At 44.4% G+C, this 23,661-nt stretch overlaps 1 non-coding gene across 1 annotated transcript; it reads left to right on the top strand.

Annotated features, from left to right (window-relative positions):
* Positions 1-16,465: 16,465 nt before the first annotated feature.
* Positions 16,466-16,569, top strand: LOC120365848 (small nucleolar RNA U13). The gene has a single exon (XR_005580691.1). It is a non-coding gene; the product is annotated as a small nucleolar RNA U13 (small nucleolar RNA).
* Positions 16,570-23,661: the final 7,092 nt, after the last annotated feature.

The following is a 23,661-nucleotide window of genomic DNA, read 5'->3' as shown; positions in this document are numbered from 1 at the left end:
GCTCACTCCTCCAGCAAGAGAGGCTTCTGTTTGAAGAGAACATTCATTTCTATTACAGAATTATAAAGACAAAGAGTGACAAAAAATAGTGCCTATCAGTCTCTGACACATCAGAGTTGTCAATTAAACGGATTTCATCTCTAGTTCTAGTCTCTAATTGCTGACATTTTAAATTTTGCATTGCATTTCTGTGCCCACCCCATAACCTCACTGGTCGTTAAAAAAGTAATTTACTACAAAAGTCCTGTTTCCCAGCACAATGGAGACTAGTCATCGGTTGGTTTATTGTCTTAAGGTGCAAAATAATAATAATTTTTTTTTGAGATAGAGTTTTGCTCTTGTTGCCCAAGCTGGAGTGCAGTAGCACAATCTTGGCTCATGGCAACCTCTGCCTCCTGGGTTCAAGCGATTCTCCTGCCTCCGCCTCGGAGTAGCTGGGACTACAGGAGTGCCCCACCACACCTGACTAATTTTTTGTATTTTAGTAGAAACGGGGTTTCACCATGTTAGCCAGCCTGGTCTTGAAGTCCTGATCTCAGGTGATCCGCCTGCCTCAGCCTCCCAAAATGCTGGGATTATAGGCATGAGCCACCATACCCAGAAGGAAAATAATTATTTTTTAAAAATATATACAACCTTAAATTTTCATTTTAACTTAAAGTATGACTTTTGAGCAGGAGAGTGATCAATAGATAGCTTTTCCACATGAATGAAGCCACTCATTCTTCTCCATCATCCAAACCATCATCATCTATGGGAAGACCCGTGGCACTGCAAATCACAGGGTACAGGTCGAAGGCCTGTTCTTTGAGTTCAGGACCAGTGACTTGGTTTCCCAGTTCTTTCTCTTGCTTTCAAATGAAACCTCAGATTATTACCTATGTTTTCTAATTTGGTTTTCTTTAAGAACACCAAGAAGGGGTAGAGCATCTCTGAGCACAGATGTTTATAATTTTCTGCTAATCATGAGAGTTTCCTCATCCACACCTAATTCAAGAGCATCTTTTGTCACTTGCCTTGTTAAGCCTTTCCCAAAGCATTTAATCTTCATGTTTTAAAAAATCTCAAAAACAATAATATGTATTAACAGAAAACCTGCAGCCGAATTAAATGTAAAGGAGTTTAATTGAGCAATGAACAATTCACAAATTGGGCAGCCCCCAGAATCATAGCAGATTCAGAGACTCCAGCGCAGCCACATGGTGGAAGGAGATTTATAGACAAAGGGAAGCAATGTACAGAAATCAGAAGTGAGGTACAGCAATAGCTGGATTGGTTACAGGTTGGTGTTGGCCTTATTTGAACAGTTTGAACACTTAGCAGTCTGAGTGGATGAACTGTGGCCGCTGGGATTGGCCAAGACACAGCTATTGTTATAGGCACATACTCCTAAGCAATTCAATCTTGTCTGCCTTTTTTTTTTTTTTTTTTTTTTTTGAGACAGAGTATCCCTCTGTCACTCAGGCTGGAGTGCAGTGGCGTGATATCAGCTCACTGCAACCTCTGTATCCTGATTTCAAGCAATTCTCCTGCCTCAGCCTCCCAAGTAGCTGGGATTGCAGGTGCCCACCATCACGCCCAGCCAATTTTTGTATTTTTAGTAGAGATGAGGTTTCACCATGTTGGCCAGGCTGGCCTCAAACTCCTGACCTCGTGATCTGCCCACCTTGGCCTCCCAAGGTGATGGGATTACAGGCGTGAGCCACTGCTCCCAGCCTTGTCTGCCTATTAAGCTAGGTTATTGTTCATCAGCAAGGACTCAGAAATAGAAGTACAGAGTCCTTCTCAGGTCATATTTATTTGCTTTAACATTTGTAAACCAGTTCTTAGAACAAAGGCGGTTTTAGCTTCTACTCTATGAGTGCTATCAAAGGTGTAAATCAATATGCATTAGCACTCCATACTGCACTAAATCTTCCCCAAGGATTTTGGGGGAGGGGGGAGTATCAGTTGCAACAGAAATATTCTTGGGAAGATGAAAAGTAGAGTGATGTGGATATTATGCTTGTTGATATACCTGAAATATATACCCAGGGCTTTTTGGAAATAAAGCATACAATCATCTGAATTAAGTGGAAAAGAGCCAGGCCAAATGCAGAACATTAAATTTTTAGATCTAAAAAAAATCTCATTTCACCTTTATATTTTATAGGTTCATTACTATTTCAATCAATTACATAATTACAGTAACAAATATGTCTGGCCTAAACATACAAAAACAAAACTGATTCTTGGTAAGCATATCATCTCCACAGGTGGGGGCTCAGCAGCACAGGCAAACCAGAGCTAAATTAGCATCATCTCATGGAACAGCACACAAAGCAGCCATCTGTGTTTTAAAGGAAAAGTGGAGAACATTTTTTGATCCATGAGTCCCTTAAGTGGAAGTCAAGACCATTAAGTGGAGCTATCATATAATGTTAAGAGAGCTATTATATATTCCAAATTTTTTTTTTTTTGAGACGGAGTTTCGCTGTTGTTATCCAGGCTGGAGTGCAATGGCACGATCTCGGCTCACCACAACCTCCGCCTCCTGGGTTCAAGCAATTCTCCTGCCTCAGCCTCCCGAGTAGCTGGGACTGCAGGCGTGCACCACCACGCCCGGCTAATTTTTGTATTTTTAGTAGAGACGGGGTTTCACCTTGTTGACCAAGATGGTCTGGATCTCTTAACCTCATGATCCACCCGCCTCAGCCTCCCAAAGTGTTGGGATTACAGGCGTGAGCCACCGCGCCCAGCCTATATTCCAAAAATTTTTAAGGTCAGCTAGGCATTACACGTCAATTAGAAGGGCCGAGATTTAAAACACCAGCAATACCAATTTCTGGTGAACATGTAGAGCAACAGAAACCCTCATTCACTTCTACGGGAACACAAAATGGTACAGACACTTTGAAAGACAGTTTGGCAGCTCTTACAATAAGATCCATCACTGCAGTCCTTGAGTGTTTATCTAACTGATTTGAAAGTTTATGTTCACACAAAAACTTGCATGTGAATGTTTAATAGCAGCTTTATTCGTAATTGCCAAAAACTGGGAGCAACCAAGCTGTCCTTCAATAGATGAACAGATAAACTGTGGTATCCATGCAACGGAATAGTATACAGTGATTAAAAAGAAATGCACTATCAAGCCAGGCCAAGAAATAGATGAATCTTAAATACATATCGCTAAGCAAAGGATGCCACCCTTGGGCTCCTGTAATCCCAGCTATTGGGGAGGCTGAGGCAGGAGAATCACTTGAACCCAGGAAGTGGAGGTTGCAGTGAGCCAAGATCATGCCACTGCACTCCAGCCTGGGTGACAGAGCTAGACTCCATCTTAAAAAAAAAAAAATGCCACCCTGAAAAGGCTAGATACTATGTGATTACACTTGTATGAAATTCTGGAAAAGGCAAAACTTAAAAGACAGTCAACAAATTTATGGTTGCCCTCAGATTGGGGAGACAGAAAGGTTGAAAAGGTGAAGCATGTGGGAATATTTTAGTGCAGTAAAACTATTCTATATAATATGGCAATGGTGGATACATAACACTATACATTTGCCAAAATCCATAGAACTTTACAGCACAAGGAATGAACCTTAATGTAAGCAAGTTTTTAAAAAATCACATAAGAGAAAACCATTGGTATATGCAATGCAACAAAACAACCAAACTCTGTTACAAATGTAGGAAGCAACGTAACTGACAGGGTAGAGGGAAAGGGTGTTCTATTAGTGCTTTCTCACACTGCTATAAATAAATATCCAAGACTGGGTAATTTATGAAGAAAAGAGGTTTAATTGGCTCATGGTTCTGCAGGCTGTACAGGAAGCATAGCAGCTGCTGCTTCTGGGGACGCCTCAGGGAACTTACAATCATGGCGGAAAGCAAAGGGGGAGCAAGGCACTTCACATGGCTGGCACAGGACAAAGTTGAAGGGGAAGGTGCTATGCACATTTTTTTTTGAGATGAAGTCTCGCTCTGTCGCCCAGACTAGACTACAGTGGCACGATCACAGCTCATTGCAACCTCTGCCTCTTGGGTTTAAGCAATTATCTGCCTCAGCTTCCTGAGTAGCTGAGATTACAGGCATGTGTCACCACTTTCCGCTAATTTTTGTATTTTTAGTAGAGAGGGGGTTTCACCATCTTGGCCAGGCTGGTCTTGAACTCCTGAGTTTGTGATCCACCTGACTTGCTCTCCCAAAGTGCTGGGATTACAGGCATGAGCCACTGTGCCTGGCCGGTGTCATGTACTTTTAAGCAACCAGATCTCGCAAGAACTCACTCACTATCATGAAAACAGCACCAAGGCGGTTGGAAGGATGGTATTAAACTATTCATGAGAAACCACCTCCATGTTTCAGTCACCTTCCAGCAAGCCTCAGCTCCAACAGTGGTGATTACAGTTTAACATCAGAGTGGACTGGGGATGCAGATCCAAACTGTATCAGGTGCTGACCTAAGTAACTTTGGAAAGGACAAGTGTATGAGACTAAAGGCAAATGGAACTGTATGTAAGACTGTACTTTAGCTGATAATGTAGATTTACCTGGGGGGACAGGTTAACAATTCTGAAATCACTATACCTGTATTCTGGAATTGAACAATTAAGGAAATGGAAGACAGGCAAGATACAGTGACTCACATCTATAATCCCAGAGCTTTGGGAGGCCAAGGTGCGGAAATAGCTTGAGGCCAGGAGTTCGAGACTAGCCTGGACAACATAATGAGATTTCGTTTCTACAAAACATGTAAAATCCAGCCAGGCATGGTGGCACACACCTATGGGCCCAGCTACTTGGGAGGCTGAAGCAGGAGGATCACTTGAGCCCAGGAATTTGAGGTTACAGTGAATCATACCACTACACTTAAGCCTGGACAACAGAGAGGGACCCTCTCTCTAAAAGAAAAAAAAGGAGAGAGAGAGGGAGAGAAACAAATGGATGGCAGATGGCGAAAGCCAGGTTTCTCATTTTTGAAGCAGCGGTTTACATGTAAGCAAGGGGAGGTGGCTAGAATGATTCATATGGTAATGGGTTAGCACTGAAGACATCAGTATGAACTCATAATTAGCTTAATATAGGTACAGATGATTATATATAGAAATATTTCTAAATTTGTAACCGCCTGATGGGTTCTCCTTGCCCACTGCCTAGACAGAGCCAATTTATCAAGACAGGGGAATTGCAATATAGAAAGAGTTTAATTCATGCAGTGCTGGCTGTACAGGAGACCAGAGTTTTATTGTAACTCAAATCAGTCTCCCAAAAAACTCAGGAGTTAGGGTTTTTAAGGACAATTTGGTGGGTAGAGGCCAGTGATTTGGGACTGCTGATTGGCTGGGTGGGAGACGAAATCATAGGGAGTTGAAGCTGTTCTCTTGCACTGAGTCAGTTCCTGAGTGGGGAGCACAAGACCAGATGAGCCAGTTCATCCATCTGGGGGATGTCAGCTGATCCATCAAGTACAGGGTCTGCAAAATGTCTCAAGCATTGATCTTAGGTTTTACAATGGTGATGTTAGCCCCAGGAGCAGTTTGGAGAGGGTCAGAATTTTTTAGCCTCTAGGTGCGTGACTCCTAAATCATACTATCTAATCTTGTGGCTAATTTGTTCATCCTACAAAGCCAGTCTAGTCCTCAGGTAGGAAGGGGGTTTGTTCTGGGAAGGGCTGTTAACTCCTCTGAAAGTTAGTTCAGCCCGTGCCCAGGAATGAACAAGGACAGCTGGGAGTTAGAAGCGAGATGGAGTTGGTTAGGTCAAATCTCTTACACTTGTCATAATTTTCTCAGGATTTTGCAATGGCAGTTTGGATGTCTACAAACACATGGCTTATATATACACATTTATATCTGTAAACCAAAGAGTGTCTGAGACAGGTGTCAATCACTTTAGTTTATTTTGCCAAGGATAAGGACATGCATCCGGGTGACTGGACTGTGCCTTTCTCCAAAGATAATTTTGAAGGCTTTAATATTTAAAGGGAAAAGGGCAGATATTGGGGAAAGAGGAAGAATTTTTTTTAAGGTGTAGGTACAGGTATTAACGACCTATGCAACTTACGACCATTCGACTTTACGACCACAATCGCTAGCCATGACTGCTCCGCGTCTGGCAGTGCAAACGTTGCCCAGCTGGGCGTACGGCAGTGCGGACCAGCTTCTGGCAGCACTACCATCTCTGCGTGCACCATTTCAACTGTTATCCCAGACTCGGTACAGCAGTTTGTGTTTTGTGTCTTGGATATTTTTCATCAAACCCCTCCCAAGATGTCTACTGAGAGGAATTGCCAATAAAATGTTTTGTACATGTTTATATATTTTGATATGTTTTGCAATTGGGAAAATGTTTCCAATGGTATTTTTTACATCTGTATTTTGTATTTTCGTATGGACCTGTATTTTGTAATTTTGTATGTTTTGCAAATATTAAACCAGTTGTACTGGTAATGCAGTGTTTTACTTAAACCTGACGAATGTAAAAATAAGAAACTAAATGGTGTAGAGATGATACAAATGGCATAAAATGAACAAAGAAAATTATGATATATAACAATACTGAAAGAAAATTATGATAAAATATGACTTAAAGATTTTTATAACATCATTTCACAGTACTGTATATATAGCCTACTCAACTTACGACCAAATCGTGTTACGACCGGTCTGTCAGAACCAATCGTGGTTGTAAGTCAAGCACTAGCTGGCAGGAGACAAAGGGTTGCCTTCTTTCGAGTTTTTGATGAGCCTTTCACCAAATACATTTACAGGTCAGGGACAGGTAGAGGTCTGGCTCAGTGAATCTGCATTTTTACATATGGTAAAATAAACAATAGGGCAGAAGAAGCAATCAGATAGATAGGCATTTGTCTCTGGTGAGCAGAGGGATGACTTTGTGTTCTGTCCTTTATCCCATGCTTGTGAAGATGAGCTATCAAGTTACATTGCCAGGGTGAAATCCAACAGAATAAAACAGGAGGCAGGTTTGCCTGACACAGTTCCCAGCTTGACATTTCCCTTTGGCTTAGTGATTTGGGAGTCTCAAGATTTACTTTCCTTTCACGTATCTCTTTGCTCTGTCAGCTAAGAGGGCCTAGAAGTAATGACACCCCTGCAGCCACAAGCACACCTAATGCCCAGATCTTTGCCTCTAATGCCATTCTCCAATAAAAGGAACCAACGATCCTTGGAGAAATGGCCGAACCTCAGACTAGAGCAGGAAATATACAAGATACGACTGTGTTGGAGGAAAAACCGGGTTCTTGTCACAAGACCAGGAAAGATTAGGCTCGCAGACACTTTGAAGGGTGAGGGGGGATGGAATTTATTGGGTGAAAAGGAGAAAGGAAGAACACAGCAAAGTCAGAGGAAGTCCTGCTAACAGGCTGGCTCTCCACCTCACCGACTGAATCCCAGGTTAGCACACAGGAACAGAAGGGGCCAGCCTCCTTCCCCACTGCAGATGGTGCAGACTGCCGCGGCTCCACCCCGTTCTCCCGGCGCGCAGGCCAGCTGGAGACTCTCCGGGACTCCTGTATACTTACTTGGCTGTCTCAACTGAAGCATCTTATACAACCTGAAGTCAAGAAAGTGCTCAAAAAAGTAAAGAAAAATGAAAAAAGTCCACAAAGGTGTGGATATATCAAAGGGATACAGGAACTGAGTGAAAGAGTTCTCCATGTCTAAAGGTAGAACGATTTGAGCAACAATATTAAGTAGTACCGGATTATAACACGAAACACAAAGTAAGTATCCACAAGTCTATAATGGTATAAATAAGTGACTGAATAAATAAATAAATGGGGAGAAGAGACAGGTCTCCTGTGCAGAATTTCAATAATACATATAGATGCTCTGCCCAGAATCCCAATTCTATAAAATACCTCACCAGTACTTCTCAAAATTGTCAAGGTCCTGAAGACAAGTGATACAGGAAGTAGAAATACATTATTTAGGCAGATAGTAAGGGCAGAAGAGTCCTCGCCAGAGCTTCCCTTCTAACAAAAAGCAGCCCAAGAAATTATTTTTTTCTTAACAAAGAGCATCCTGAAAAATCAAGCTGCAAACACAGATATCCAACTGGAATGCCAGCACTCACAGGAGAATGGCAGCAGCTGTGCCAACAGAAAAGCGCTACCTGGGAGCCAGGAATGTCTGACATCGAGGCTCCATCTTCCCTTCTCTTGTTACCATGTGAACAGTAATTTAAGAACTAAGCAACATGGCACAGCTCAAAAAGAGAAACTGCCTGCATAACAAAAGATTAGAATTGGGGCTACCTGAGATTTGTACCCTATGCCAGTGGCACACCTGGTCTAACCAATCTTTCGTGCCCTATGTGGACCAGACACCACCTCCTTAGCAGCTCATTTATAAAACCCCCTGCATTTCCCCACAGATCCAGCCGCCCATTTTCTAGGACCGTGCTCTGCAGCAGAGAGTTATTCTCTTTCTTTCGCTTATTAAACTTCTGCTCTCAATCTCACTCTGTGTGTGTCCGTGTCCTCGTTCTCTGTGGACATGAGACAATGAACCTGGCTGTTACTCCAGACAATGAGGCTGTTTCAAAAGGAAAATCTGAGAAACTGCCACAGCCAAGAAGCACCTGAGAGAATATGATGACTAAAAGTAATACGGTACTCTGGATGAGAGCCTGGAAAACAGAAAAAGAACATTAGGTAAAAATGAAGGCAATACAAATAAAGTATGAATTTTAGTCAATAACAGTATGTCAACTGCTTCACTAATTACAACACACGTGCATACCTTAGTCATGGAAGACGCTGGTGGTAGGGTATATAGGAACTCTGGACTGTATTTGTAATTTTTCCGTAATTGTTAAACTCTTCTAAAATAAATGTGTATTTTTTTCAAAGTAAGCTAGGTTAGAGAAGTCACTCCATATGATCCCTTACATTGTTTGCCTGACATTCTTCCTGCCCTTTCTGAGAAAATGTTTGACCTGGGAGTCTGGGACAGACAGCCAAAGAGCTCCTTGATGTGCTAGTCCCCTAAATAGCTATGCTTTCTCTTTAGACTTGCAAAGTCACTGGGCTGCACAGCAACAGTGACCGTAGTTGACCCTAATAAAGGAAATTACTGGACTAGGCTAAGCCTACCCCCTTAACTCTAGATCCAAAATCCAATGGATGACATTAGCATTTCCGTATCTAAAGTAGTCCTCAGCCCACAGCAGCGATGAAAAAGCACAGTGAAAAGAAGGCTGAACTGAGACTGGAGCACTTGGCTTCCTACCACTGCCTCAACCTTGTAACCCTGGGTGAGGCATCTGACCTCTCTGAGCGTTCATTCTTGCTCTATTTTAATAGGAGAACACTGGCTGGGTGCGGTGGCTCACGCCTATAATCCCAGTACTCTGGGAGGCCGAGGCAGGTGGATCACCTGAGGTCAGGAGTTCAAGATGAGTCTGACCAACATGGAGAAACCCCATCTCTACTAACAATACAAAAAAATTAGCCAGGCATGGTGGTGCATGCCTGTAATTCCAGCTACTCAGGAGGCTGAGGCAGGAGAATCACTTGAACCCGGGAGGCAGAGGTTGCGGCAAGCTGAGATGGCATCATTGCATTCTCCAGCCTGGGCAACAAGAGCGAAAGTCTGTCTCAGATAAAAGAAAAAGAGAGAGAGACAGACAGACAGACAGACAGACAGACAGAAAGAAAGAAGGGGAAGGGGTGTATTTGCGGGGTGGGGAAGTCTCCTGGCTCCTCTAGCTTCAGTGTCCACCTTTTGTAACCTACTTTCTGTCCTCGCAGGCTGACCTGTGGGAATGACATCACAAGGCTCTTTTGCCCTCTGGCTTCCAGGCTGCCATCAGGGAGCCCCAGGAAGAGATTAGGAGGGAGTCCCAAGAGTGAGGGAGGTATTCATCTACCTCCTGCTCTGTGCCTGTGGGATCTCCTGGGCGTAGCAATGTCCCTCTCCTGAAGTTCCCTGCTGTCTTGAGGCAGCCCTGTCTACCCAGTCCTCCCCTTCCAGCTTCTGGCAATGGCTCCCTTGCCCAGCCCCCTCAGCCCCTAGCAACTAGCCCTGGGGTGTTACACCATCCTCTGTGGTTCCCCATTCCTGCACGTGTGGATGGTTTCATTAGTTTAGACCCTCCTTAAAGTCCCTCAGTTTGAGAATGCAAACCGTTTCCTGCTGAGACCACGACTAACACAATGAGCTAGCTTTGAAGAATGCCTGAGTGTCTTCGGGGACCTTCTGGGATTCCATCTGCACTTTGATTTGAATTTGATGACTGCCAGATCTGATGGAAGATTGAAACCAGCTTCCATAGCTTCAATTATGAGTTTTCGGGTTTTTCAAAATAGCTTTATTGTTCTCACTGACTGATGCTAACACAAGTCAACAAAATACTTTTCCACTTAAAAATGTACCTTATTAGAAAAATGCTGCTTTGTTTTATATATCAGGATATCATCTAAATTTTATTGAAGAAAAAAGGGGAGAGGAACTTTTCTGCTTTAAAATGTTTGATAACCGTGGGTGGATGGCTTCTAGGATTCTTCCAAGATACTAAGACTCTGAAGGTCACACTTTGAGAACCTGGCAATGCTTAGCCTCTTAACTGTGCTTCTGGGCAATAAAACAGGAGATGACAACCCCTATAGGTAAAAGTATAGGGACAATTCTGGGCTTCCTCCCACAGACCATTCCCACCCTGTCCAAGGTGCCAGCCACTGGGGCCAACACCTGGCAGAGGCGATGAGGTGTAGCCCAGAGTCCCACCCTGCTCCCCTCTTCCCTCAGCCTTAGTGGTTCATTGACATCTCTCTTACATTAACCAAAAGTAAAATTCTAGGCCGGGCACGGTGGCTCAAGCCTGTAATCCCAGCACTTTGGGAGGCCGAGGCGGGTGGATCACAAGGTCAAGAGATCGAGACCATCCTGGTCAACATGGTGAAACCCCGTCTCTACTAAAAATACAAAAAAAAATCAACCGGGCATGGTGGTGAGTGCCTGTAATCCCAGCTACTCAGGAGGCTGAGGCAGGAGAATTGCCTGAACCCAGGGGGCGGAGGTTGCGGTGAGCCGAGATCGCGCCATTGCACTCCAGCCTGGGTAACAAGAGCGAAACTCCGTCTCAAAAAAAAAAAAAAAAAATCCTAAGCCCCCCAACCATCTGAATGGACCCTTCCTCTCAGCCCACGGCATTCCAGAGTTAACCTGGAAAACTAATTCAGGCCATGATGGGAAGGGGAAGTTGGACACACCTCATCATGCCCTCCTCCCTTTTGGGATTATTAACAGAACAGACTGGTTAAGTCTGATAAGAAACATTTACACTCTAAGTCAGGTGCAGTGACTCATGCCTGTAATCCCAGCCCTTTGGGAGGCTGAGGCAGGTGGATGAACTGAGGTCGGGAGTTCAAGACCAGCCTGACCAACATCGAGAAACCCCATCTCTACTAAAAATACAAAAGTAGTGGGGTGTGGTGGCAGCCGCCTGTAATCCCAGCTACTCGGGAGGCTGAGGCAGGAGAATTGCTTGAACCCGGGAGGTGGAGGTTGCAGTGAGCTGAGATCATGCCATTGCACTCCAGCCTAGGCAACAAGAGTGAAACTCCATCCCCCGCCAAAAAAAAAGAAAGAAAGAAACTTTTACACTCTATTCTCTCTGAAGCCTCTTCTACCTGGAAGCTTCATCTGCATGATAAAACCTCAGTCTCCACAACCCCTTATCATAACATAGATATTCCTTTCTATTGATTCCAGGTCTTTAGATAACAATTCTTTCAACCAATTGCCGGTCAAAAAATCTTTGAATCTACCTGTGACCTGGAAGCCCCCACCCCTGCCACTTCCAGTTGACCAGGCTTCTTGGATGGACCAATGTATATCTTACATATATTGATGGATGTCTTATGTCTCCCTAAAATGTATAAAAGCAAGTTGTAGCCTGATCACCTTGGGCACATGTTCTCAGGACCTCCTGAGGGCTGTGTCAAAGGCCACTGGTCACTCATGTTTGGCTCAGAATATAACTCTTCAAATATTTTACAGTTTGACACTCTTTGTTGACATTTAGTAACACAACATTACTCATAGCTACCTACCATTTCCTGATAACCTATTTGTGCCAAGCGTTGTGCTTAATGATTTACATATGTGACTGGTAGCTGATATTCTGGTAATTTTCCAAGTTATAATGCCATGAGCCCAATTACCCTGACCTGCAGAAGGTTCAGCCCCTGCCCATCTGATTCCCTCATGTCCAGGAGGATTCTGTTCACTTACCCATGGCAGGAGGAGAGTTTCAGGCTGTCCTGCTTGCTTCAGTCTCCTTACTCCAAAACTCAGTCAAAATGAAATGGGAGAGTTCCCTTACACCCTCACAGGACGTGTGACAGGGGAGTGGCTTGTCTACTCGGCCAGCCACCACCACCGCTCAAACCCCTTACAGAAGGGGGAGCATGCAGATGGGCACATGGGAGAGCCGGGATGAGGTCTTTTGGGCTCCAGCCCCACGGTGGTGTCTAGGGGTATGTGCCTGTGACTCATGAAGCCCCAGTGGGCATGCTACCGTGGTCTTTTAGCTCTGCCATCTGCAGATGGCTTAAGTGCTCAGTGTCCTCTTTGTACCCAGGTACCCACACCTGTACCCAGCTTCTTGTCCGGCGTCCAGGAAGAATCAGGTCACACACGGACTTGAAGGATGGTGAATGCAGGGATTTTACTGAGTGACAAAGGTGGCTCTCACAGGGATGGATGGGGGCTGGAAAGGGGACGGAATGGGAAGATGATCTTCCCCTGGAGTTCAGCTGTCCCATGGCCAATCTCCTCTCTGACCATCCCAAGCCAAACGCCTCTTGACTTTCAAATGCTCCTTCTCTTCTCTCCTTCTCCACCATGCTGCTTTCTGCTTCTCTGCTCTTCTGTTCATCTGTCTGTCTGCTCATCTGCTCATGGAGCCTGGGGTTTGGGGTTTATATGGGTACAGGACAGGGAGGTGTCACGGGCCAAGAAGGCAACATTTGGGTGCAAAAAGAGGAATGCCTGTTCCCATTTAGTGCCGCGGGTTTCCAGGCCTGGGGGTGGGGCCTATGCCAGGGAACTGCCCTCTTCTGCCCACGATTTCCCTGCCTCCTGTCCACATCAAAAAGAATTTTACTCTAAGCTATACAAGATCTTTTTTTAGGCAATTCCTCTGAGCCACTTCCTCTAAGGCCCAAGTCTGTCTTCAGGAAAGCTGGGTAGGGACAAGCAGAAAATGGGACTGCCTCTCAAGGGACAAGGGCCAACTGGATTCCTCTCTCCTCGCAAACTCAAGGCCAAGGGCACCTGCCACCACGACCCCCAGGCCCCACTTCTTTCTATCCTGTTGGTAGTTTTATTTCAGAGCCCTTCTCAGCGTCCTCCTGAACCTTTTTGAAGACTGTTCTGAGCTTCAACTCTTAGGGACAAGAGCTTAGTCCCTTCTTTCTTAGAAGGTATTGAACTCCTCATACAAACTGTCGAGGGTTCATTCCAGTACTTTGCTTTCCAAAGCGTATGGGGTGGGAGGCCAGTGAAGCAATTCTCCTCCCCAACTTAACTCCAGTAGTAACTTAAGTCCACCAAAGTGATCTTTACCAAAAAAGTGGCTGGCCAAGATTTTAGGACCCAACGCACCACGCACTGCTGAGTGTATGTACCTGGTTTACTCACCTCTAGCATTCTCAGCTGTAAAGTCAGGACTCAGAGAATTTAAGTCACTTGACAAAGATCACCCAGCTAGATTTTGAAACTAAGTTGATTGAATTTCACAGCCCAAGCTTGATCCAGGTGGGGGCTCCATTCTCTAAGCATCCCTCCTTTGTTTCTTTTAATGAGGTCACAACAATGGAATAACCATGATGATGGAGCTTTGGAGGCCGCAGCTTGGGGTCGCCCTGGCCCTACACCCTCAAAACGGTTCATCTGCACCTTCTTTTTGTAGGGTGAAAAGATGCAAACAATGATTCCTATTTCTAATTTCTGATGTGAAAAGAAATCTCTGGAATAGATCCTGCTGCTCTGGTTTTAAAGTAATCTTGTATTGTCAGGAGAGCATGAGTCTAAAATTGAGCACTTGGGGAGCCAGGGGTAATTTTTAGAATCACAGTGAATGACGGAGCAAACAGAGGCTCAAAGTCAGAGTCAGGCACATGTCTCTGATGAATGAGCTAGCAAAAAATGTTGTTCTACTACAGTTCAAACCCCCAAAGTCAGATGAGGCTGTTTTTAGAATATATAAAGGTTCTGCTAAGTTCATCTCAAGTTCAGCAATGTAGAAGAAGTGCTCCATTGGGAATACAATACAGAAGGAGGAGGAGGAGCTCCGACGCTGGAGGCAGGAAAGTGGGCTCCAATCCCAGCCTGGCCTTGGGCACGGTATCTAACTTCTCTGAGGCTCAGAAGCCTCATCTATAAGATGGAGACGATGGTGCATACCTTGTTGTAAAGAGTCAGAAAGATAACATATCCCCAGCCCCAGAACAGTCCTGATGCATGGAAGACACTAAGTATTCAACCCTGAAATGAATGATGGGAGAAAGCCCCTGATATCAATCATAGATGCACTCAGCAAGGGTTAGTTCCCACCTCTAAGTTAAAGCCATGGGTGCGGTCAAGCTCATCTGGGGGAGAATAAGGAATGAAAGGTGAAGAGGCCAAGAGTTACAAGTTGAGGCAGACCAGGACACATCGGGAAGACCCAGGAGGAACTGAAAGGAGGCAGGTGGCAAGCAGGGGAGAGGGAGATGGGGGAACCCAGAGAGAAGGGACTTATAGACAGGAAGGTGTCCGCAGTCAGGTGCTGAAATATACGCAGGTAAGTCATGGATTAGGCAGCACTGGGGACCCTGGTCAGGGTTCCAGCAGGAAACAGATGGCAGCTCCAAAGACGGTTGAATGAGGAAAGGTGAACGACGCTGTGGGCAGACTCAGGGGAGAGTGGCTGGGATGAAGGGCCCTGGGGTGGAAACAGCAGGAATCCACCACCGCCCCTAGGCCTGAAGGAGTGAGCTGGGCAAGTTCTCCAAGCCCCAGTGAGAACTGCATCCAGAGGTGGCCATCAACGGAGCTGGGGGCTTGATGGAGAGGAGGCAGCCACTGCCAACCCTGCCCTCCAGGGAGGGGAAAGAAAGCAATACTGACGACGCTCTGTTCCCTCCCTCCCGTCACCTCCCTCAAGCCTGCCATCTTCCACTAGAAGCAAGCAATCAAGTAGCTGCTGTCTACAGAGGTTGGCCTCCTGGGGAACAGAGCATGGGGAGAGGGTGAAGGTCAGCATTCCAGCCCCCCGGGGGAGCACAGGCAGTTTGAGTAGCACGGTGGCAGGGATGGGTGGGGAGAGGGGGCAGCAGACCCTCCACTCATAGTGACTCCGTAAACAGCTTGAATCCCTATATACACGTCTGAAAGATAAAATATAATGCAATGCCACTTCTTTTAAAATAGTCTACTATTCAGAATTCCCACAAAGTCTAACTGGCCTTCCCCCAACTGGTCCAAATTGAATTGTACTGCCTGCTGTCACACGGGGAGCTGCAACGCCACACATTTCAAGACTGTATAAAAACACTTCCATGGCTCTATCAGATGGCAGCTAGCCATGGTACTACTTCTTTTAGAAACCGCAATTCCCAAATCTGAAAACGATTTGAGAAAGTACTACGAAAATGGCTATGTCTGCTCTGCTTCTCTCTCTGCGTCATCTTTATGCAGAGAAAAGAACAATTTCAGCTCCTTTTGGGGATACAGATGTGCCCTGACCTACCTTCCCTCCCTGACTGGCCTGAACTATCTTTGAAATTGGGTCCGCAATGGGGCCCGTGTGTCCTCAAAAGCCTGAGCAAACCAACGAGCCATTAAGGACTGAGGTTTTTGGCTTTGGCTTTTCTAGCCCCTCCCATCAGGCCTGCCCACCACCTCTGTCCATGCCCCCTCCCACCCACACACACCTGCACACACACCTGTGTGCACATCACACACACACACACACATACACACTCTCTCTCTCTCTCTCTCTCTCTCTCTCTCTCTCTCTCTCTCATGCATTTCACAGCACAGTCTGCAGCCCTCTTCGACGTGAAAGCATGAGTGCATCACTCCACCTGGGGCAGGAGTCAAACTTCCAGGTGAAACTGGAGCTGCAACTTCTTTCCCTCCTGGATGCCACAGAGCAGAAAGGAGACTCTTGGAATCTCAGATGCCAGTGTGGGAAGAGGTCTTACAGTACACGGGCGCCCTGGTCAGTGCGTAAACCTTCCATAGCCACTGCCCAGCTCATGGCAGCAATTCCGACAACCTCTTGCTTGGTCCATTTGCCTCCAGGATTTGTGCTTTCTGAGACCTTCAGAATGTGAAGTGCAGTGGGGAGAGAGGAGGGAAGCAGGTTGAGACTCATCCTCCCTCTCTTTAGGAATTCTACCAGTTAACATATGGATCGAGCCATATGGGAATGCTGTTATGCTTCAGTCAAAATGATGTCAAGATCCTCTTGTAGTTCCTAAGTGTGATGATTGTGTTTTCAGGCTCATATGTGAGATGTGCCTCCCTCAGATCCTGTTACGACGTTGGCACCTTACCCATCTGATGTGAAAAAGAAATGATATTGAATGTTGGCATTCATATAATTCAACCTAAACCATAGTGAACCAATAGTCAAAGTGCCACATTTATGAATGGGTTGGAAAATGCCCAATAATGTCACCAAGACAAGGCTGTTTGGGGAAAACTAGACTAAAAAAGGAGTATAATTGAGGCCTAAGTGGGGTTTCCAGTTGCCTTTCCCTAGAATGGATGGTGACCGTGGCTGCAATGCACCTTTCTCTGAGCCAGAGGGGGAATGGTGGTCCTCCCCCAGCCAAGGGAGGGCTCATCTAGGTGTGCCAGTTGGGGACACCAACAGAGATGCTGTGACGCAGGGAGGGAAGAGGCTTGCCCCTTTTCCTCATTGTGAATCCTAAAAACTGGCCCCTACACAATGTCCTGCATTAGCTTATGGTACAGACACATTGTCTTAGTCTATTTGTGCTGCTGAAACAAAATATCTGAGGCTGGGTAATTTATAAAAAACAAAAAAATGTATTTCTTACAGTCCTAAAGGCTAAGAAGTCCAAGATCAAGACACCAGCATTCAGTGTCTGGTGAGGGTCTTCTTATACGTCAGAAGGTAGAAAAGCAAAAGGGATGATTTCTCTCTCTGGAGGCTCATTTATAAAGTCGTTAATCCATCCCAAAAGATCCCACCTCTTTGCACCACTACAGTGTAGATTATATTTCAACATGAATTTTGCAGGGGACGTCAACATTTAAACCATAGCACACATCAAAGTCAATCTGGAAGCACGACATGGTCGTGATATTGAATTTCATGTGTCGACGTGACTGGGCCACAGGGTGCCCAGGTGAAATATGATTTTTGGCCGTGTCTGGGAGGGTGTTTCTGGATGAGATTAGCATTTGAACTGGTGGACTCAGTAAAGTACACGGCCCTCCTTAATGTGAGTGAGCCTCATCCAATTGTTTGAAGACCTGAATAGAACAAACAGCAGAGAAAGGAAAAAAAAAATTGCTACCCCCTTTTCTTGAGCTAGGACATCTCATGTCATCTTCTCCTGCCTTCAGGCTAGTATTTATACCATCAGCTTCCCTAGTTGTCAGTCCCTTGGACTTCTCACTGAATTATACCATTGGCTTTCCCACGTGTCCAACTTGCAGATGGCAGATAATGGAACTCCTCAGCCTCCATAATCATGTGAGTCAATTTCTCATAACAAATCTTTTTTTAGATAGGTAAATAGATGATGGATGGATAGATGGATGAAGGAATGGATGGATGGATAGATAGATAGATAGGTAGATATGGGGAAGAGATATTGGTTCTGTTTCTTTGAGGAACCATAACTAAGACAATAGTTCATCTGATGAGCACCCTAATATTTTGCTTGCTCAGGCTATTTGTAGCTCCCAATAACATAAGCAGAACTGAAACATTCCCAGAGTCCCCAAGGGAGACTCAGGAGGCAGTAAATTGAAAGACTCATAAGGCCTCCCACATTGAAGGGAGAAATAATCAACAGCAGGGGCTTCAGGTGGCCTCCTTCACCAGGAGCCACGTAGACACCAATGCAGAAACCCAGAACTCGCAGAGTACCAGCAAGAACCAAGGGAAGGACAGGTCATCCAGGGAGGGCTAGCAGTTCTGCTTAGCCAAGAGGGAAGATAACACGTTTTTACCCACCAAGATTACAGAACAGACCTTGGCCAACTTGGAACCAGGGGAGGAAGAGAGCTGTATGGAGCAGCACCACCACAGTCAACCCTCAAAATGAGACAAAGCTGCCTCAGCTGACTTGTAAACTTAAGAGTGAGAAATACACGTTTACTGGGGTATGCCTTTGAGATCTTGAGGTTTTTCTGCAGCTACAGTCAACCGATACAAAGATAGACTTTAATACGACTTGATCATACCTTGTGACATTGTCTGTCAACATGAGTCACAAACACAATATTAGAAATTAGAGGCTGGGCATGGTGGCCAGTAATCCCAGTACTTTGGAAGCCAAGGTGGGCAGATCACCTGAGATCAAGAGTTCAAGACCAGCCTGGCCAACATAGTGAAACCCTGTCTATACTAAAAATACAAAAATTAGCCAGACATGGTGGCACTTACTTGTAGTCCCAGCTACTCGGGAGGCCGAGGCAGGAGAATCACTTGGACCCCAGAGGCAGAGGTTGCAGAGAGCTGAGACCATGCAACACTCCAGCCTGGGTGACAGAGCGAGACTCCGTTAGAGTGCCCTCTGGTAACCACCTCTCCCTGTTGAAATCAGGAACTAACTCTCTGAAAAAAAAAAAAAAAAAAAAAAAGGAAAGAAAAGAAAAGAAAGAATGAAAGAAAGAACAAACGAAAGAAAAAAGAAAGAGAGAAAGGAAGGAAGGAAGGAAAGGAAAGAAAGAAAGAAAGTAGTGTATATTTCATGATATCTCTAACCAGCCCAGCTGGCACTGTTGATACAGGGGAAGTGATACATCTGAATAATGAAAACAGACTGTCAATCAAGAAAAATGATGAGACAAGTCTCAGTCATTTTAGGAGGTTTATTTGCCAAAGCTAAGGATGCGCACCCAGAAGACAGGTCTATGCCTTTCTCCAAAAATGATCTTGAAGGCTCCAGATTTAAAGGGGAAATGGCAGGAGATTGAGAAGTACACAATTTTCATGTAAGAGGAGGGTATAGGGAAAAATAGTTATTCATGCCTTTGTCTGGCTCAATTAATCACTTTTTTTTTTTTTTACATAAATTGACATAGACAAATGGGGCAGAGGAAAAATGCAGTAAATCTGCATTTGACATAAGATAACATGGACAAACTGAGGCAGGGGAACAATTAGATATGCATTTGTGTCTGGTGGGCCGGGGTGATTGCACCCGTAATGATAAGCTATCAGTTTCCATTGCCATGGTGAAATCTTAGCAGAAACACCTTAAAAGATCTTGCAGCTCACTAGGAATTTTCTTGTGGGCAAAATATGGGGGAGGCATGTAGCTCTTTTATCTTGTAGCCATCTTATTTAGGAACCTAAAGGGGGAGGCAGGCTTGTGTAACCCAGCTCCCAGCTTGACTTTTCCCTTTGGCTTAATGAGATTGGTGTCCCAAGATTTCATTTCCTTCCACAAGACTACAGATAACATTTCTTTGCTCCCCACCATTTTCACAATAAAAATAAATCTGTGATAGGAACTTTTACTTCACTGGAAAATGAATTAACAAAAGAAGAACAGCTCTCTGAACTTCAAGCTCTTCCAAATGAAGGATGCTATTTTGGGGAAGCAGTGAGCTCAATGAAACCTCATGATATAAACTCACTTTGCAAACTCTTCCTGACCAGGCAATCTTGGTGATGATATGTGGTTTGGTCCAGAAATGAAGGCAAAAAAAGTATTAATTTTTAACATGTAAGACCCATTTTTTAAAGTCTTGAGGACTAAAAGGCCCTACAGTTTTAATGTCTTTCTCTATCTAATGAAACTTGATATGGAAACATTTCTAAGTGAGAAGAAAGAGCAAATATCTATTAAATTTACTCTTTTTTTAATAAGGGTGGTAGCAACTGTATTTCATCAGGTTCTGGAATGTTTTTTCCAAATGTTAATAAAATACATCATGGTCGTAAGTTCAAATGCAAGCAAGAAAATGGTAGGTTTATTAATAGTAAGTTAATCCAATCAGGTTGAATTTGAGATTGCTTTTGGTTCAAAACTGTTTCAGAAAGAAAAGGAGACAGGGAGATTGTAAATTCCAAAAGAACTGGAAACTCACAGTCAAAGGCACCTTACTAAAATCCATTTTAAAACTGAATCTCAGCAAGTCACTTATTAAAGGCCACAATTTCACTTCTAATTAATATAGGTTAAATCACTATCGACTAAATCGTTTTTTTTTTTGTTTTGTTTTTTTGTTTTTGAGATGGAGTTTTGCTCTTGTTATCCAGCTAGAGTGCAGTGGCATGATCTCGGCTCACCAAAACCTCTGCCTCCCTGGTTCAAGTGATTCTCTTCCTGAGTAGCTGGAATTACAGGCATGCACCACCACACCCAGCTAATTTATGTATTTGTAGGAGAGACGAGGTTTCTCCACATTGGTCAAGCTGGTCTCGAACTCCTGACCTCAGGTGATCCACCCGCCTCGGCCTCACCAAGTGCTGGGATTACAGGCGTGAGTCACTGTGCCCAGTCCTAATAATGTCTTTATAACATTTTTCCTCCCTTGTCAGAAATAATTCATTCTTTATGCATTCAGCAATATTTATGGATTGTTCATGTTACCCCATGAGTTCTTGTAAGTCCCGGAGGAAGTATTGACACAAATGATGCACATTTCTGTCCTCAAAGATCTCATAGTGGAGGAAACAGATAAGACAACCGACAATCCCAAGAGAATCCCAGCACCTTGTCATCCATGAGCACACAGACCAGAAGAGCAGACACAGCCAGCAGGGCCAGGAGGGGCCACTCAGAGGAACTGAGACAGTGGAACTCAGGCTGAAGGACGATGGCAGGAAGCCCAATGGGAGCAGGTATTCCAGGGAAAGGGAACAATTACGTTTGAAGGCAAGGCAGGGAGAGCTTGGGGGAATGTATCTGGGGAATGACAAGTGTTTCAGTAAGTATGTATTCGGCAGTGGGGAAAGTGGGGCAGGAAAATTATTCGGGGCTAAATCAGAAAAGAATTCCCAAGCATGTGAAGGACATCTCAGAATGAGTTCTTTTTTTTTTTTTTTTTTTTTCTTTTTTTTTTTTTAGACAGAGTCTCACTCTGTCACCCCCAGGATGGAGGGCAGTGATACAATTTCAGATCACTGCAACCTCTGCCTCCCAGGTTCAAGCAATTCTCCTGTCTGTCTCCCTAGTAGCTGGGACTACAGACATGCACCTGGCACCACACCTGGCTGATTGTTTTTTGTTGTTGTTGTTGTTTTGGTCTTTTTAGTAGAGAGGGGGTTTCGCATGTTAGCCAGCTGGTCTCGTACTCCTGGCCTCATGTGATCCACCTGCCTCATCCTCCCAAAGCGCTGGGATTGCAAGCATAACCCACCACCCCCAGCCTCAAAAAATGACTTTTGAAGGAGATAAAAGACCAGCATTGAGCCAATAGCAGAATTTAATTATAATTCTGCAAATCCATATTTAAGGCCATGGCATCCATAGTACTATTACTCTAAAACAAATAAATAAATTTTAATCAAGATTCAGAAGGAAGTGCTACAGTTGTTACTTGGGAGACATGATTCCATCAACTGGTTCTAAATAAACCAACACCTACATTTTGCACAGCATTGGACTTTTTGGGAATAAGGATCCAGCTTTTTCCAAAGAATAATAAAATAATAGCACTCATTTGCTGTGGACAAAGAGTCCAGTAATGTGGAGCCAACCTACAGAGGAAGTTTGTAGAGAAAAGGAAGGTCGTGGTTTTGAGGCTGGGCAGATAGGGTAAAAATTGTCTTCAAGGTTAGGAAACTAGCAAGTCATAAAACTAGATCCAAAGCCAGTTCTCCTGGTTCCAAACCCAATGTTCTTCTTGTTGTCTTCTCGCTAAAGAAGCAGTAAGATGTAACCAGCTTAGCTGAGAGTTTACTGGTCTTAAGTCAGACAACCTAAGTTCTCATTCTGCCACTTTTAAATCTCCTTGTTAGCATCTTCATGAAACTCAGCCTCCCTGTGAATAAAATGAAGGGGTTTGGGCCCAGGTCTGTGCTTACACCACTTGCTGGGAGTCCACACACGTCTGGGTGAGCAGTTAGGTAGCATCACCTCTGAGTGTGGACACATTTGCCTCCCACCTCTATTCCTTGAGAGATATAAAAGAGAAGCCTCCAGATGGCCCAGAAATACTATGTGTTCATGGCACATGGTGCCCCCAACCTCACTGCTAGAGTTCCACATTGGTTTCACTAGGAACAAAAGAGCCCATTGTTTAAAAAGGAAGAAGAAATAAACAAGTTTGTCAAACACTGGCATGTATGAGCACTAAGATCATTTCCAGCTAAAAATAATTGACATTCTAATGTTGAGATGATAAAGGAAACTTAGATGATTAAATATGAGATGACTCTTACTGAATGCTACATACCTGGCACTATGCTAAGAGCTTCATATGTATTCATTCATTTTCTTTTCTTTTCTTTTCTTTTCTTTTCTTTTTTTTTTTTTTTTTTTTTTTTTTTTGATACAGAGTCTCTCTCTTATCACCCAGGCTGGAGTGCAGTGGTGCAATCTCAGCTCACCACAACCTCTGCCTCCCAGGTTCAAGCAATTCTTCAGCCTCAGCCTCCCAAGTAGCTGGGATTACAGGCTTGTGCCATCATGCTCAGCTAATTTTTTGTATTTTTAGTAGAGAGGAGGTTCTGCCATGTTGGCCGGGCTGGTCTCGAACTCCTGACGTCAAGGTACACCTGCCTCAGCCTCCCAAAGTGCTGGGATTACAGGCATAAGCAACTGCGTCCGGTCAATTCATTTTATCTTTACAACAATCCTGAAGGTAGCTACCATATCCATTTTACAGATGAGAAAGCAGAGGCGCAAATAAATATAACCACTTGCCTGAGATAACCCAGTTAATCAGGGTGAGAGCTGGCATTGGAACCAAAGGAAGTATTCTCACTCCCATCAGACTACACTAAACGTGGCCCTCACAATTTATTCAGGTGGCCATCACATCCTACAGAAACTGTGTTAAGTTTTCTCACCATGCACACTCTCAAGTGAATGTGACTCTGTAGAATCTCAGAGTCAAATCACCTTAAGTCCATTCTGTTTTCTTAACAGAATCCTTTCCAATCCACAACTTGAAATTCCCTTCCAGGGGGAAACAAGCTAAGTGTTTTGTGTATTCACGTGCATAGATCCACCTCTGATCAACAACGGAGCACACAATGATGAGGGTGTTTAAACACTCGAGATATGTGAAGCATCATGGTAGATACAGGTCACGAATCATCTCATTAAACCTCACGGGACTCACATGAGGCAGGTCCTAGTAACAGAACTCTTTGGTTACAAGAAAGAAACACCAACCAGTATAAGAAGTAATGAGGCTGCAAGGGTGCTTCCCAGGACCCAGGAAAAGGAAACCAGTAGAGCCTCTGGAAATGATGACAACCAGAAACTAGGAGAAACT

This window comes from Saimiri boliviensis, chromosome 16 (assembly GCF_048565385.1).
Source record: "Saimiri boliviensis isolate mSaiBol1 chromosome 16, mSaiBol1.pri, whole genome shotgun sequence".
In the NCBI taxonomy this organism is placed as follows: Eukaryota; Metazoa; Chordata; class Mammalia; order Primates; family Cebidae; genus Saimiri; species Saimiri boliviensis.
The sequence above is the reverse complement of the archived record's forward strand: the minus strand, read 5'-3'. Positions and strand labels throughout refer to the sequence as shown.